The 18,137-nt window shown below is 40.0% G+C and overlaps 1 long non-coding RNA gene and 1 other non-coding gene across 3 annotated transcripts; both read left to right on the top strand.

Moving 5' to 3' along the window:
- The first annotated feature begins 8,294 nt into the window (after positions 1 to 8,294).
- Positions 8,295 to 8,402, top strand: LOC113462776. Its single transcript, XR_003385902.1, has one exon. It is a non-coding gene; the product is annotated as a U6atac minor spliceosomal RNA (small nuclear RNA).
- A 7,695-nt stretch (positions 8,403 to 16,097) lies between these two features.
- LOC113462774 lies at positions 16,098 to 18,049 on the top strand. 2 transcript variants are annotated; one of them, XR_003385897.2, is made up of 2 exons: positions 16,098 to 16,711; positions 16,796 to 18,049. It is a non-coding gene; the product is annotated as an uncharacterized LOC113462774 (long non-coding RNA). The 2 variants fall into 2 exon arrangements; XR_003385896.2 differs by having other exon boundaries at positions 16,785 to 18,049.
- Positions 18,050 to 18,137: the final 88 nt, after the last annotated feature.

The following is an 18,137-nucleotide window of genomic DNA, read 5'->3' as shown; positions in this document are numbered from 1 at the left end:
ATCCATGTGATAGTCTTGTAAAGATTTTGTACCATATTTTGTTAGTTTTTAATCATCGACACAATCCACCGTAGTATTTGAAAGTAGCTATACTATTGTCAAAAGAATTGGAAAACTTTTCTTAGTCCATGTGACTTTTTTGCTAAGATTAAATGCTGCTTTCTTCCCATACTTACCATATTCTGTTAGTTTTTCTTCACCAACATGATTCACCATAGGCTTTAAAGCGATATATATAGTTAGAAAATATTTAGTTACTAAGAGAATTAGAAAACTTTCTTCTCAATCCATGTGATAGTCTCTCTAAGATTGTATATGTCCATCATATTCTGTCAGTTTCTAATGAGACAATCTACTGGGGTCTTTGAAAATAGCATATATTTATATAAGAAGAACGCAAAACTTCCTTCTTGATATATATGACATTGTTGTTAAGATTGGTTGTCACCTTGTTATCCCACATTTGCAAAAATTTGTGAGCATTTGATCGCCAATACAATCCACCATGATCTTTGAAGATAGCATATATGACTATTAGAAGAATCAAAAAACTTCCTTTTTAATTCACTCAACAAATCCTATTTACATTTATTGTTACCCGTTTTTTAAGAGATCACCTACTTGATCATATGTTGCTATAGCTCCGTTCCTTATTGATCCATAAGATGCTCAATGATTAACAATTAAAATTTCTCTCACATATTTAAATTGATTAAATAGCATGATAAATCAAGATATATGCAATACAACTAAAGTTGGTTGCATGAACTGGGGGGTTGCATTTAGGGTGTTATGTGATAAACAAATACCTTGGAGACTTGATAGCAAATTTTATAGAATAATACAAAGGTCTGTAATATTGTATAACTTAGGTAACAAAGAAAGTATATAAAAGTAAATTAGTTATGCTAGAAATGAAAATGTTAAGACAGATGTATGATAAAATTATGAGGGATAAATTAAAAATTAATATATTAGGGGAGCTGTAAGAATTGCATAAATTAAAGATAAAGTGATGAAAAAACAATTGAGATGGTATGGATGTATATAGTGAAAATATGAAGAGACTTCTATAAGAAAAGGTACTTCAATTTGTGTTGAAGACAGTAAAAAATGAAGAGGAATACCTGAAGTAACTTAAATAGAGATTGTGAAAAAAGATATCAAAAAATCTGTAATAGCATCAGAGATAAGTCTAGATAGAAATACTTGGCAAATAAGAATCTATAAAGTTGATGCCAAATATGTGCCAAAAAGGCTAGATGATTGTGTTGTAATTTGAATTAATTATGTTTGAAGAAATAGAAACATAATCATCTCAAATTATTATGTTGATCCTTTTTGACTAACCATTAAAGTAGTTGTCAATTGATGCAGCTAAGTAAAGAGTTCTCCAAGATCTATGAACAATCTCATTCCTTTGTAGGTAAGAAGTCATTCTCAACTTCTCAATATTATTATTTGGGTCTCACTTTCTCATCTAGTCTCTTACACAAATTCCACAACTACTTCCTTTTGGTCAAGGGATAGAGGCTTTTATTCCATTATAATTGGATATGTTCAACTAATAGAAGAGGGCAAGGTATATAAATTTCCTACTCTACATACAACCAACTTCATCACTAAATTTGGTTTTGGATCAATTGCATAGAAATAGTGAAGGTTCCCATTAGAAGAAATCAATTAAGCCATCTAACTCTTTCTCTCTCTAAGCAATCATGACCAATGGAGTCTTGATAGCAGTTGCCATGTGTTTTAAGTTCACGTCCTTTGAAATAAAAGCCCCACCACCTATAGAGTTTCTCATTGATTAGTTTTTAACCATTCGAAGGGGATTTATTTTTTTTCCTCGTTATATTGCTTTTATCCTAAGGTAGCGGCATATGGCTCCTCTACAACTAAGGATAAAAGCAACACTAGAATTCTTGATCGAGAGGTTCTCATCTTACTCTACTAGATTTCCAAATTTCAAGCATATGATAGAGCTAATTATTGCATTCAACAATAAATATATATGTATATTCAAAAAGATTTGCACAACATCATGGTGTTTTTTTTTTCTGTTCTTACCCATCTCTTAATAGGAGGTTTTGAACCTTACCATTGGAAGATTAGCAATAGGATGGATGATGCCTATCAAGTTATGTAGTCGTATTTACAATGTTGCTTCTTAAAAATGGCATTATCAAGTAACCTATATATCTATGGAAAGAATATCCTCAACTATATCTCTATACAAGTTCATTTATTATCACCATCATCATCCTTGACGTTAGACTGCTTGAAAGTTTTCTTTGATATAGACCCTAATCACCTTTTTGCTTTTTTTTATTCCTTCCAACCACAAACTTATGACCCTAGTTCATTTAGGTAGTTACCAACCCTAATTCTAGACTCAGCTTTAAATGGGTTGTGAACATATTGTTTAGATAAATTTCCTGGCCTCTTGAGACCTACACTTTGACAGTATTATTTAACCATGACTATTCATATCAAGTGGAAGTTTATTGCCCTGACCAATATGCTCATAAATTTGACCTTATTCAAGAGATCTCAAATCCCCTACAGCCTCGCTCTCAATTCCACTTCCACTAATCTCCATGCCATCCTAGAACAATTTGAGTCCGTTGAAGTCGAAGTCAAGCCATTGAATTTTATTTTATTTTTCTTCTTAAAAACTAGGGCCTCACCATACGTAATTAGTATTTTGAGACCTAAATGAGAGACAATGGGTTGCCCTGTAGGTATAAATTGCCCCCCTATATTATATATTGTAGAAACGAGACATATATCTTTAAAATCAAGTTTGAGATTTATGCCATAATATAGCTTATTGATTACATAAAGAATCCTTAAGTCCTCATCATTGTTAAGTTATGAAATGCTTTATTTCATGATGTGACTGATCATGATGGGATCAGAATTTAAGCCTCATCAAAATCATTATAGTGGAATAGGTATTGGTTACATTTATCATTTCTTATTATCATAAGGACAGATAGCTAAAAGAATTCACATGGAACTAAAAAGAAATGATGCTACATAATACCCACCAAATGCGACTTGGGTTGGGATCCTCCCTCCAATTTGGAGTTGAAAGGAAAGATCTGATTCCCCATTACTAGCCCTCTATGTTGCAGAAAAATTGCTGATTAAGGCTAAGTCTTACATGTCCATGCTGCTTGGTCACCCATACAATTATTATTCTGCAATACATCCAATTCAAACCATCAATTAGAAAGGATTGAACAATTGTGAGTTTAGCCCCTGAAAGATGCAAAGCTTCAATTTAAAGCTCGACTACTATATTAATTATGAGTCATTTTTTATTTTTAGAATTGTAACTTCCACTTATATTGCACTTCATTTAAGTTATTTTATATGCAAACACAGATATAAATATATATAAACGAATATGTATATGTGTATATATGTCATTTTTAAAGAGCTATGACTCATTTCTGCAAACCTAGTTTCTTAAAACTGGTCACCTTATTCCAATTGGTGCATGTGATAGTAACGACACTGGTTCATAAATGATGTGATAATTGTCATCGTTTTACTTTTTCTTCTCCATTGTGCCTCTAGAAAGAAGAAACTTCAAATTACCGAAGAGAAAAGTAACCTGAATTGACTCCTCTCAGCCCAACTAAATGAATTTTCTACACGCAAGGTGTGCGAATTTGTTGAATCACATAGGTATTAAAGTATCATCTCTTGGTTTGACAAGATCCGCTACAAAACAACTTGCAACATTTTTTTTTTTTTTTTGCAGAAATGATTTAGCCAATTTTGATTTGAACTTCTTAATTACTTCACTTTGGACTAGTAAAACATTGCGTAAAAATTATGACACTAATTACATTGATACGTGACAGGCCTTAATAGGCTACTAGATGTAGGAGGTTTGCATTTCAAAGTTCGCTTCTCTATTTAAGACTAGTTAATGTGTTGGATGAGGGCTAATGACACTGCTCATCAATCAATAAACACTTACCATGCACTGCTCCTTGTCTGCATTTGAAGGACACATGTACTTCAGTAAGGACCTTTTACTACTGCAGTACACTGCACATAGAAACATGGTTTCCTAGTGGGGCAGAATGCATAAATTCTGTACAAAGTTGGTGCCTTCTTGCCATTATACTAGTCTATATTTTAATCTAAAATATTTTTTTAAAAAAATAAAATTAGAGATAAATTATTTTTATATCTAATAGTTTAAAAAAATTTATGTTCAGAAATTTATTTTTATTTAATATTTTAATATATAATTTTAACAAAATATTAATCAAATTGCTAATCTTAAACAGAGTCTAAATAGCAAAAATATATTAAAAATAACTAAAATAAATTTTATCTAACAATGGTCGAAGTAATTTTAATTTTTTATATAAAGTAAATAATTTTACTAATGCCGTTAATTTTAGGAGATGTAAATATAGGATTTGTAAACTATTAAATACAAATATAATAAATATAAATTTTAAGAATATTTTTATGATTTATTCTTTAATTTAAGTTAAGTATTTCTGGCCGGTTAGCACCTGGCATGCACCCAAAAGCAAGAGATGATCAGAACAAAAATGATTAGTACAAATGACAACGCAAAAGGATCCAGAGATGGACCTTCAACAAGTAGTCAAAACCACCGCCTTGCCAATTAACAAATAATATATCCAGAGTGCAATATTTTTTTTAGTTTAAAAAGCTTAATTTAGGAGGATGGGAGAGTTCAGATCTCAACTTTGTGGACTAAATAATTTGTTCTTTTCCTTTCAAGAACATCGAATCTAGCAACCAGCCCTCTCAGTGGATGCATCAAATTTCATGGCTGCCGGAGAATCCTTCACTACCTAAAAATATTAATATCTGAAGCAGCTCAAAGAATCCTATGACCATAGAATAATCTGGGTACCTTGTACCGCCATAGCAAATTAAGTAACGTGCACTCCCTACTCAAAAGTCGCCATCTAATTTCATTAAATAATTTTTCAAAACCATTTATCTTTTTATGAGAAATGACTTAATGCGGATAAAGTGTTTGGAATTGGTTAAATGATTTTTTTTTTCTTCCATCTTTTTTTTCCAACTAAAAGTAGCATAAATCTTTTCTATTTATCACATGAAACCAACCAAAAGACTTGAACTAATGGTCCAATTATCAATAGTTTGAGACATTGGCATACCAAAAGGGTGCCAACTATTAAAGTTATTAAATACCTCTATATTGGATATCCCAAAATTTCATGTCTGTCCCCGTTTTGGCTATGGATAGATTTTCTTTTTTATATTACTTTCAAACAGCAATAACAAAATTAATAATAACAATAATAATAAGAGAGAGAGAGAGAGCGCGCGCGCTTTATTTTTTTGATACAACAGCTGCTCACACAGCTCTTGCATAAGTACAGCCAATAGTATCTAGAGAAAGGAGATGGCGAAGAGGAGGGACATCTATATAACTCTTCTAAAAAATCTCTTCTACATGCTGAGAAGCAAAAGAAGTAATCTAATCTGCGGTCCTTTTTACTTTATGGTACACATGAACAGTCTGAAAGAAGCTATGATCTCTCATCAATCTATGGATGTCACTGAGCAACAAGTGTCTATCTCCACATCTGTGCTCGTCTCGTATCCACCCAGTCACCAGAGTCTCTTCAAGATAAATATTAACAGCATCCACAATACGCTGGTGCTTTTTTATGATGCCGTGAGCAGTGGGAGCGATTGATGTGAGCCCTAGTTTCCAATAGATTTTTTTTTTGTTATCATAGCTTTCAAAGTGATCATAATAATATTAACATGAGAGAGAGAGACAGCAATGTGGGCATGAGATATGTTGTTCGTGAGGAGCATCTGAAGAAAGCCTGACACCTCGGCAAGTGGGCAGAATATTCTGGGGGAGGCTGATTTGGAGCCTCGAGAAAAGCCAGGGAATCCAAGACAAGTGGCTGCCGCTTTGGGCGTGGGTAGGGCAAAATGGTGATGTGAGCTTGGAGACGAAACCATGGCCTGGGATTTGGACTGGAGCCACCATCTTCTTTGTATAATTGAGTGTGACGCTTCCTCACATGGCGCCCATAGTAATCGCCATTGTACATCTTGTGGCCCATGGTTTAAGTGTTGGCTTGACGAGAAGGAAGAATCTCAGGCATGTGAGCCAACGGCGAGGAGACTTTTCTACAAGAAAAGATTAGAAGACGAGGAGATTGATATATGGCGGATTAGTAACAGCTCCTTGATGACCAACCATTGCTTGTCTCTTTCCTCTAAGAATGTGACAGCCACTTCCCCGCCATTGCTCTCGCTTTGGCTTGGAGCTTGAAAAGTACCCGGAGACAAGTTGGCCGGAGGCATATTAGATAAAATAATGAAATGCATACAAAAAAAATGTATCAAAAATAATAGAGGCAAGAGGGTCGATTTGTTTATTATGAGTAATTTTTTTATGATTGTATGCATTTCTTTAATCTATTACGCTTCAAGACGAGCAGGAGAGCTGAGCTAAGCCATGTATCAAGCTGATCGAGCTTGGCTAGATATATGAGATAGCTAAGCTTTGAGTTAGAGTGTTCTCTGAGCTAAGCCAAACTTATTTTACACTATTTTTGCATAGAAAAGGTGTTTAGGCTTGGCTAATTTATCGGCTGAGCTCTAAAATATGATTAGGCTTGCTCATTTCCTAGCTAAGCTGAGTTTGAATGGGTTATTAGTGAGCCAAGCCCGGGCTGCTCATGAGCAGCTTGGTTCATTTGTAACTCTGATTACAACTAGCCACTGGTGGCAGTTTTATATCTACCAACCCTAGGAACCCAGGGTATATATATGCATGAGCTGAATATGAGCAAACTAAACTTAGCTGAAGCTTGAGCCGAGTTTAAGCAGTCTCATTTGATGTTAAGCCAATTCAATCTGTCCATGAACAGCTTTTAAGAAATTTGGTGAGATCTTAAGATATTTCAAGGTTTTATATAATTTAGACTGATAATCGAAAATATGTTTTAATATTATTATTGAAGCATATTTTATTCTACATAATCTATGATAGTTTATAATAAAATATACAACAATTAGTTTTTATATAAAAAATATTAATCAAAGCAGTATGTATCATATCAATATATTTATATTGCAAGTCAAATTGAGACTAGCTCGAGCTAGATTCAAAGCTTTTATATAATTTAGACTGATAGTCCAAAGTATGTTTTAATATTACTATTGAAGCATATTTTATTCTACATAATCAATGATAGTTTATGATGAAATATGCAGCAATTGGTTTTTATTAAAAAAAATATTATTTAAAGCGGTATGTAATGCATCAATATATTTATATTTCATGTCAAATTGAGCCGAGCTCGAGCTAGCTTGTGAGCAGTTTGCTTGTTTAACAACCCTACCCTGGACTCCTTCAAAATGTATAAATTTCAGGACATATTTTAATGATCAAGTAGAGCTTTGATTATTAGGTTGGGTTCATCAGTTTGGCCCCAGCTACTGGCTATAAGTAGAACCTATGCCTGCAGCAAATTATAGGGTTAAACTTCACCCTAACCCTAGCTTGACATCAAGTCGGCCCAACCAAAATGTGCATACGTTTTCCAGCCGAGCTGGGTTCAAATCAAGCTGCGGGTTTATTTTTATAGATTCAAGTCCAAGCCCAGCTCCAAGATCACTGTTATATTTAAATCCAAGAGTCATAAAACTGAACCCAAGCATGACTCTTGTAGGTTGAGATGATCCAGCCACTCAAGCTAACCGAGCTCATCGACAACCCTAAAGAGTCGTAGGACTTAATCGCCACCGTGGGTTAATGGGCCCTTAGAAATAGGCCCTATATACCTAGAGCCATGCTACAAGCGTTTTGGGGCATGGGATGCCTCCCAAGGCTTAATTTGGGTAATCAGGTAGTAATCCGCTCAATGTTCAAAGAACAAACAACAAACACTAAGAACAAGATACAAAGAAGTGATTGATATTTATCACATTTTTTTCTCCATGTCACTATCGAGACTTCTGCCACTGTGGGATCCGGAGAGATTTAGATGTACGCAGCTTTATCCCCTTGTGGATAGACTATTCCGAACTGTGGCATCCAGATTGCGATGAAGCAACCTTATGCCAAGATCTGCCAATCTAGCTAGGTAGATACATATTAAATTATTTAAGATAAATGCTTTTCAGTCTGATTATAATAAAAATAGGTTTAGATTGAAAACTTTTCTGACACCACCCAAATCTGGCTTGACCAAAACCCATCCAATTGCCACCTTTTAATTAACCCCTAAAATTTGTTCATGTGAAGGAAAGATTGTTGGCATCTCCCCTGACACAGGATGGGAAGCTTCTTGTTATATTAATTCATGCTGTTAAAGCTACCCGCTTACCCAATTTTTTCTTTGTTTTGCACAGAAATTGAACATGACAGTGTGCTGGATAAGTTTTGCAGCTTCAATTTGCCAGTTAATCTGGAGGAAAGAAACAGAAATAGGTTATTTGAGAACAAAAAAACAAGAGTTGATTGTACAACATTTAGCTGTTGGTCAAGGAATGCTTGAGATTTGCTTCTCAAAACACGTCGTCAAAAGTTCAGACCTCATTTTAGTAAACTAGGTTTGGTTTAAGCCTTCTCCTACAATCTTTATCTAGATTTAGTTTATTGTCTCTACACTTTTATGCTTTTCTGTCTAACTTGCTTATAACATTCTTTTGTTTCATTTAATGAAAGCAATCAGTGAGGTGCCCAATCTTTTCTTAAAACTTAGAAAGAAAACCCTAAATTTTATGTTGTTTGAGCTTAATTATAATATTGGCGCATGCCTTTTTTTTGATGGAAGTGGGAGGGGGACCCATCCAGTTTATTGCCGGAAAAGAGTGGCTAACAAAATTCGTTAATTTGAGCTACAGATCCAGCGGCTTCATTATTAAAGAATTTACGTGGACGAAACCCATTTTGAGCCGAACGTCTCTCTCCATGACGATGCATGCCCATGGTCTATTACGTGCTTTCGGGGCTTATTGCTAAGTTCTCCTTCTCTTAGCTCTCGGGCTGCTAGGGTTTTCTTTCTCTATATTTGCTTCCTTGCATGCCTTCACTCTCAAAGCTTTGTTGATGTTTGAAATGTGGTTCATCGCTTTGCCCCTGTGTTCCAAGGTCCATGATTCGTACAACAAGGTCACTTGCTTCATTGCTAGTGCTGGGGATGTGGCCACCATTATTAGACGAAGGTGAGCGGTCCTTGATAGCTTATCAGCTCTTCTTTTGCTCCCCGTAGTCCATAGATCATGCAGGGTCCTCGGAGGGGGTGGGATATCGATCTTTGATCTTAAAAGTTGCCATATCTGTGGTGAGCATGAACGTTGCAAGAGCAAGTGGTCCGTTGTTTCCTCTACGTAGCCACATAGAGGGAAAGACGATGGTGATTTCCACCCTCTCTTCTTTCGGTTTTCTGCGGTTAGAACACTATATATTGTGAAAGGCCAACCAGCTAAAGACCTTGAGTTTTTCTGGCACTGGTTTTTTTATTCCAGAGACTCTTACCAATCCCTCCATGCATGAAGAGAGAGCATCAGTACTGTTTCATTCCATTCCACTTTATTTTTAGGATCCCGTTAATTAGGCTTATTGGTCCGTAATCCCACACAAAAATTTTCTTGCTTCTTCGTTATGAGCACCTTGAGGAATAATTCGGGCGTGACAGGCATTCTGGGTTCGGGTAGATCGCCTTTTTGCAAATTGCCTCCTTCATTGTAATCCAGAATATTGGTGCATGCTGCTATGCTGACATTCTGGTCTGATAAGTATGTTGCCATAAGAATATTAATTATAGCAGGGAATATGAAGTTAGTGCAGTTAATTAATACTCATAAGTATGCATCAACCTTTTAAAATTATGGGTTAAGATCATTTACAAGGGCCATATATTATTTAGATTAGTCGGTCGCAATGTCTACATTGAAGAGCGGCCTGCGGCCATTGAGCTTCCTATTCTCTCTAGAGAAGCGCTTCTCAGTCGGCTTCGCCGAAATTGGCGCGAGCCGACAAGTATATCAATACAGAGGATGCTATGGCCTCCCATCACGAATCTGCTAACGAGAGACTCCCCCAAAGAACCAAGAGGGGATGCGAGAAGCAAAGAAAACTGAGGAGTGTCTCACCTCGGTGCAAGAAGGGCCTGCAACGGCTCAAGAGCCTTCCTCGGAAGTTCGAGAGGGTATACCCCTCTCACCGCCCATGGACCCAGGTTCACATGAAAATTAAAGGCTGAGGCTACTTGCACTCTCCTCGTCGGATGAAGGTTGCGACGTTCAATAAGAACAAGAAGAAGTACTACCGCTAGGACCACGGCCACGACACCAAAGAGTGTCTCTAGCTCACAGACGAGATTTAAGCGCTCATCCAACGCCGATGGGTAGGTCAGTTTGTCCATGCTCAGCATGACGGAGAAGCACCTGCTTCCTCCTCTGGTCCGCCACCCCCCAGAGCTGATCGACAATCACCCGACAGCAAGTGTCATCAACACCATTGCAGATGGGCTTGCCGAGGCCCCAAAGTGCCTTGAATAGCCAAACTCCTTAAAAAAATACGACCAAAGAGCCACCATAAATTGCACACTTGGATAGATCATCGAGCCTGGGGGGCAGCAAAGCTAGTCCCATACTCACCGACTTTAACGGAGTACACCGTTGGTTCAAATCATTCGTCCCGAGTAGCGAAGCTAAGTGCAAGGCGCTCATCACCGACTCAAGCTGTCGGAATCCGGCAACTAAGGATCTTCAGCATACAGCTTGGGAGACTTCGACAGAGCTACGATCCTGTGGGCTTAGGACTACGACAGCCTCCACGCATGTTATTAGTAACGCTTATTGAAGTCCAAATTGATTTTAAATAAAAATTCTCTCATTGTGTTTATCTTTCAGATCGGACTACTGTGCTAATTACACTCGACTTAGGACACCTCGAGGATGCCCGCGCCCCAATAAAGGAGACACCCTAGGGACGCCTGGGGACTCTCTAAACCGAGATCATTTGGGATCCCTCCAGACCCCAATCTGGAGAGAAAAAGAGGCGCCAACCTATCGAAGACCAAGCCTACTAGGATTTTCTCTGGTAACCAACCCTAAAGATGTCTCCAGGAGCATACTCCCGAGATGAGAAGACCAAGCCCACTCGAATTTTCTCAGGTAGCCAACTCTATAAATGCCTCAGGGAGCATATGCTTGAGATGAGAAGATCCAGCGCATTCAAATTTCTTTTAGAGCCAAATCTAGAGATGCCTCTAGGAGCATACTCTGGAGATGAACAGAGGTGTCGACCTTCCGAAGATTGAGCCTACTCATATTTTCTCTAGTAGCCAAACCTAGATAGGCCTATGGGAGCATATTCTGGAGACAAACGGAGGCACCGACCTTCTGAAGACTGAGCCTACTCGGATTTTCTCTGGTAGCCAAACCTAGAGATGCCTCCATTCATCTCCATGAATGGAGGCACCGACCTTCCAAAGATTGAGCCCACTCAAATTTTTCTAGTAGCCAACCATAGAGATGCCTCCTGAAGCATACTTCCGAAATAAGAAGACCAGCCGCTGCACCGAAAGCTTGGCGAGTCAAACGACCTCTTCAAGTCTATAATGACCCAAGCAGGAGAGCCGGTCGCCGCACCGAATGCTAAGTGAGTCAAGCGACCTCTTCAGACCCATAATGATCCAAGTAGGAGAACCGACCGCCGCGCCAAAGGCTCTGCTAGTCAAGCGACCTCTTCAGAGCCATAATGACCTAAGCAAGAGAACCGGCTACCGCGTTAAAAGCTTAATGTGTCAAGCAACCTCTTCAGATCCATAATGACCGAAGCAAAAGAACCGGCTGCCGTGCCAAAAGCTTGACTAGTCAAGTAACCTCTTCAAGTCATAATGGTATGAGCATAAGAATCGATTGTTGCACCGAAGGCCTGTCACCCGAAAGCTCAACGAGTCAAGCAACCTCTTCAGGTCCATAATGTCTTGAGCAGGAGAACCGGTTGTCGTGCCGAATGCTCGGTGAGTTAAGCGACCTCTTCAAATCCACAATGACACAAACAAGAGAACCGGCAGCCGTGTCAAAGGCTCCGCGAGTTAAGAAACCTCTTTATGTTTACAATGGCCTAAGCAGGAGAATCGATCACCACGCCGAAGGCTCAGCAAGTCAAGCAACCTCTTCAAGGCCATAATCGCCCAAGCAAGAGAATCGGCCATCGCACTGAATTCGAGTCAAGCAACTTCTTTAGATCCATAATAATTCGAGCAAGAGAACTGGCTACACGCCGAAGGCTCAGCAAATCAAGTGATCTCTTTAAGTCCATAATGATCTGAGCAGGAGAATCGGCTGCCGCATTGAAAGCTTGGCGAGTTTACCGGCCTCTTCAGCTCAGCAAAGGCCTGAGCGGAAAGTCCAGTCACCACATTGAAGGCTCGACGACAAGCAACAACTGAAGCCAAGTACTTCAAAAAAAAAATTACTTTCATTATCTTCTAGTACATAGAGTCACCTTAGCATAAACCGAGCAAAAAGTGCTATAACAAAAGGTTGAAGCTTGGGACAATGACCTATGCTCAAACAAAAAGCAAATAATAACACGACGTGAATCAAGACTGAAGTCGAGTACTTAGTAAACTTTTCGCTTTTATTAAATTTGTATCCTTTTACACTAACCCAACATAGGTCAAACATAAAGAAGGCACATCAAGCTCAGCTCACTTGAGCAAAAAAAAAAAAGCAAAAATAATGAGGTGAAATACTTCATTCTCCGCCCTTGCCCCCATTGGTACCTTCATTCTGGCCGACATCCCCACCTTCGCCGCCATCAGGGTCGCTGCCTTCACCAGCATCGCCATCCTCAACGTCAAGGATGGAGAAGTTCATCCCGAAAAAAGCCACTGAGCATGAGCTCGACATGATTCAAATCCCTTCCCAAAGGCGTCAACCGTAGTCTCTGAGGCCTCCTCTCGAAACTCCTTCGAGGCACGTTACTCTTCGACCGCTCCCACAATCTTTGCCTCAGAGCGAAGGGCTTACTCCGTGGCCTTGGCAACCTGTCGATTAGCCTCATTGTCTAGCTGCTCGGCCTCGTCGACCGGCCATCCGGCCCTGTCAGCCCGGTGCTCAGCTTCAATGGCCCACTATTCAACCTCTTGAGCCCTCTATTCAGCTTGGGCCAGCTCCATGGAAAAGTCCGCCGCTCTCTGATCGGCTGCTTTGAGGGCCTTCCCTGTCACGGACAGCTAGGCCTCCACCCTCGCTTGAGCCCACATGGTCGAAGCACGGGCTTCCGCTAGCCTGGACTCATCCTCGACCAACTTGGCCTTCTGCATCAGCCACCATGGTCTTCGCCTCACACAGCTCGGCCAACTCAAAGACTGCTTTTCATTTCTCCTCAAGCGTCGAAATACACTTTGTGGATCTCTCAGCTACCAGCTCTATCTTGCTGACCACATGGGCATGCTGAAAAAGAAAATAAGAGTCGATAACCAAAGTGAAGGACCACACGAAAATCTCTCCCTTGATTAAGATAACTGCTCAACTTCCATCACCCAAACCAGAGTACTATTCGGCCTCAGAAGTGGGGGGCAAGCGATGGAGGAATACTAGACACCCCAAGCTCGGGCCTGACCGACCTCTCGGTCTTCGGACATAAACCGAAGCAAACAATTTCGGCTTGGTAATCTACTTCAGCTGCAACCGAGGAGTCGCCAGCCACGGAGAACAATCGGCACACGTCGACAAGGACAAACAGCCCCAATAATCGATAGCTTTGGTAGTCCGCAGTCACAGTGGCATTACATCCTACGCGCCACTAGAGCACTCAGCTGCCCACGTGGACTGACACCTATGTTGCGGCCGTACCACCGGCCACTGTCTAGCTATCATTGGACATCACATCGGCCGAAATAATGACAAACTACTTTTCTATATAAGAGGAGCAACCCGGAGACCTCAGGTACGCAATATACATACCATACGCTACCCTTCTCCTGGAGCCCTCACTTTGCTGAAATTTATTTCTTCTATATTGTTGTCTCGTTGTTCTGACTTAGGCATCGACGGGTCCCCTGCTAGAAATTCTCCAGCAAGTGGACTTCTTGTAGGTTACCCTGTGAAGGAGCTTAAAGCCCAACACCTCAACCAGCCTACCCAGCCTGTCTCCAGCCGACCTCAAGGTCGTCCGAGCTGCGCTCCTATCTCGGTCCAGATACGGCAGCAACACTCATGTTATAATTTTGCATGAATTTCTGAAAGAAAATATTTTTTTCTATTTTTACAAATGAGATTTGAAAATTCTGATTGATATTGCTTATGTTGTTAAAAACAAGTATGTTTATGAGAAATTGGTTGTTCTAGATACTTTAAAAAATATTCTAGTTTGACTATGATTTGGGTCTAGCCAATGGGGTTGATCGTTAGCCATATGTCAAAAACTAATTTCCTTCAAGCCTAGCCAATCGGGGCTGATCGTTGGTAGAGATAGTCCTTTCGGGCCTAGCCAGTCGAGGCTGATCGCTGGTACATACTAATGGATCACATTTTTTTTTCAGGATTAGTCTCTTTACCCTATCACGGGGTTAAATATTATCGTGCGATTTTGAGCTAGTTTTTTCTTTCGATTCTAGTTAGTTGGGGCTGATCAGTGGCACACGCTGATGGATCGCGCGTTTATATTAAAAGGTTACTCTCTTTCGGGCCTTGTCATGGGGCTGATCGTGGCCATAGTTATCAAAGACTGAGAGAAAGTTTTTCATTTACAATTATGCATGGCATATTTGGAAAAATAAATTTATGTTGGTAAATACATCTTAGCATTGTTAAATTATTTATATTTTGAAATTTTAGTTTATAATTGATCCTACTAGAGATTTTGAAAATTTACTGTGTCGCAAGCTCATTATCTTTTTCTATTTTTTTATAGATGCAACGGAGTAGATAGGGTATGGGACTGACTAGTGAGAAATTTAGGGTTTCGATGACATCAGATTAGCTTTTTGTTGAGTAAATTTGATCTATACTTGACTTTATTATGGATAATTGTAGACTATTTTTTTAAATAAAAATATTAGATTATTTGATTTTGTTACTGTCTGAATTTAGAATGATACGTGTATAAATAAAAAGACAGATCTTATGCGTCCTATAATACTAATCCTAGGGATGTGCGGCTATTTATCACAGCCGGTAGCGCTTCATAGCTAAGGATCAGATGCCGTTAGCGCAAGCATGGCACTTCGATTTTGAAAGCAAGTAGGAATTCAACTAGATAGAATCTTCATTCGATTTTCTTAAGAAAAAGAAGAAAAAAAAAAAGACCGTTAGCGCAGGCGTTGCTCTTCGATTTTCCGAAACAAAGCAAGAATCGAAAAACCTCCTCCAACTTTTAAGTGATGATGGCAAGAGATTTTCCGACTTTACTAAAAAAATACAAATTTTTTTAAGGGTGCAATCGGCCCGTATTTCGTTCGAAATAGAGGCAACGGCCACGGCTGAGGCCGGCCTTCGACGACCTCCTCCGACCTCCACCGACACTCCACAGATGTCCGCCATCCCCCTCTGGCCCTCCCTCCCTTGCTCAATCTCTCTCTCTTTTTCTCTATCCCACGGTCCCTCTCTCAATACAGGCTTGGCACGGCCTGTACCGAGTCATCCCGCCGGAAAACCAGTACGGTGCCTGGTATCGGTTCCCTCGACCTTGCTCATACTCAATGTTTTTGTTAGATGACTTATTATGTTGCGTAAGTCTATAAAAACTAAGCTATACATTGAATCCTCGGCAAGAGATATATTGAGTAATGATTCTGTAGATAAGTCTTGTATGAACTGAACAGAAGATAAGGAAAACAAAATTGTTTAAATATCAAATAGTGTTAGTGATGCAAGATTTTGGATTTTATAGTAGGATGGATTAAGCAGATGCCTAACATTCCTTGATTAATTGTCGTAAGATGAATATGGACTTTCAAAATTTTGGAAGGGTTTACAAGGATTTTGATTGGGATCACTAAGTGCTTATAAGGAATGTATATAGGAATGCATGTTATGTAAGTAGGAATATTTAGAAACCAAGATTTGACATGGGTGTTTGGTGAGCTTAGATCAGAATAGCGCAGCAAAAGCATGGCATACTGAATTATTTTGAAACCAGACCAAAACACTAACTTTGATTTGTAAAGTGCTATTACTTGATTTGGTGGTCTTTGCATAGAAAAGTGAAGTCATTTAGAAATAGAAGAATAGAATCAAATGGAAATATCCCCATCTCTTCAAATCTACAGGTATAAAAATTTTGAGGATGAAATTTTTTTTAAGAGAGAATAATGTAATATCCATCCCATTTGGCCTAATCAAGAATTAGGTCTAGTCCGCTTGAATGGCCCAAATAAGAGAATCAGCCCATACAAAAATTGCCCTATATGTGCTGGGGGGAGCTTGCGATGCACATGCACCCCACGTGCCACAAAAAAGCGGACTCCCGATGGGAGTCACCTACTTCCCCATTTTCTTCGGTGAAGTGCAATGGCAAAGGGGAGTTCGGCGCTTTCCTCCAGCACTATTTAGAGGATCGAGTCTTTCTTTTGACCAACCCGTCGAAGACCTCGACGTCAAAGTGGCAATTGCCGATGGTTGCTCAAGTTTTAACCGGATGACTTCTGCCACCGTCGCGGCCTAAGCACAGCTAGAAACCAAGGTAACGGTTTCTAGTATTCAAATTGACCGCGTATCTCATCCTTTTCCTTTCTTAGATTTTGATTTCTGGCCAGTTAATCACCAGATTTTGTCGAGAAAGGGATGCCCTGCTCTATTCCTCTGTTCATTCCAATCTTCTTCATTCTTTTCCAAGCATCTGCGTCGCCGATGCTTGCCGATGAAGCTTTCAACCGGTTCCCGATGCTGATTGAGCTCCTTGCTTGAGCCCCAACCGACAAGCGAGCGATTGGAGCTAGGGAATCCACTGCATCCCCTGTCCGGCTGACTCATGGTAGTGCTTCAGAGCTAAGGATCATAGCACTTCGATTTCGAAAACAAGTAGGAATCGAACTGGAAAAGACCGTTAGCGCAGGTGATTGTCCGAAACCCAGCAGAAATTGAAAAGCTTCCTCCGATTTTTGACCTGATCGGAACAGTCCAAAAAACTGTAAATAAAATCCTGCCTCACGCCTTTACACATACATCTTCAAGCTCTCCTCTGCTCTAATCTCTCTCTCTATCTCTCTATTTCTCTCTCCGAGCCAGCAATGGATCCATGGTTGAACTTTGTCCGCTGCAACACATCGTTGCAGCTCAGAGCCTTCTTCGAAGTGGGAGGCCACCCCAAAGCAGAGCCCATGGTGGAAGTCAGACTCCTCGTCTCAAGGTCTCGCATCCCCCAGACGGGCCGCAACGCGGACGATCTTGGCTTCCTCCCCATCACCAGCCTCTTGAACAATCGCCTCTGTGGGCTCCAAGTCGAGCGCATGTTCTCACAAAGTCGGCCTTCCCCATCGCAACGACATCAACTTCTGGACGAACCTGATATGCTCCTACGCCTTATCATGCCACAACTACCGCGCTTTCTCAAGGCTCCAACGGGCTCTTCATCCTCGTCGATCTTAATATCTCATTCTCAAAGCCGGTGATCCACAAAGGATTGCTGCTTTCTTTCAAGGAGGCGGCGGGTACCGAATGGGGTGTTCGGGGGCATGCCAGCATCCGAGTCTTCGAACGAGGCTATGAAGACCAAGAGGTATCAAGAGGGCGGAAATGATGGGTCGGCATGCGCTGTTTGCTTGGAGGATTTCGAGGCCAAAGATCAGCTGACCGTAATGCCGTGTTATCACAAGTTTCACCAGTCTTGCGTGACTATATGGCTCCAACGGAGCAACATCTGCCCGCTATGTCGTTGTGCGTTGCCGATGGTCATTGGAGAAGGTGTGATGGCATAGGTTTTAACGTCGGCTCCACTCTTGATTTGGTGCGTTGGTGGTGTATTTGGGCGTGTCATTCTTTTTTGATAAATAGCAAAGACAACATAACATTGTCGCCTTCATTGGCTTTTGTAAATTTTCAGATGATAATATATATATATATATACATGCATAATTGTATGCAAATGCAACTTTTGTTGATCACATGAA

Source organism: Phoenix dactylifera, chromosome 3 (assembly GCF_009389715.1).
Source record: "Phoenix dactylifera cultivar Barhee BC4 chromosome 3, palm_55x_up_171113_PBpolish2nd_filt_p, whole genome shotgun sequence".
Lineage (NCBI taxonomy): Eukaryota > Viridiplantae > Streptophyta > Magnoliopsida > Arecales > Arecaceae > Phoenix > Phoenix dactylifera.
The sequence above is the reverse complement of the archived record's forward strand: the minus strand, read 5'-3'. Positions and strand labels throughout refer to the sequence as shown.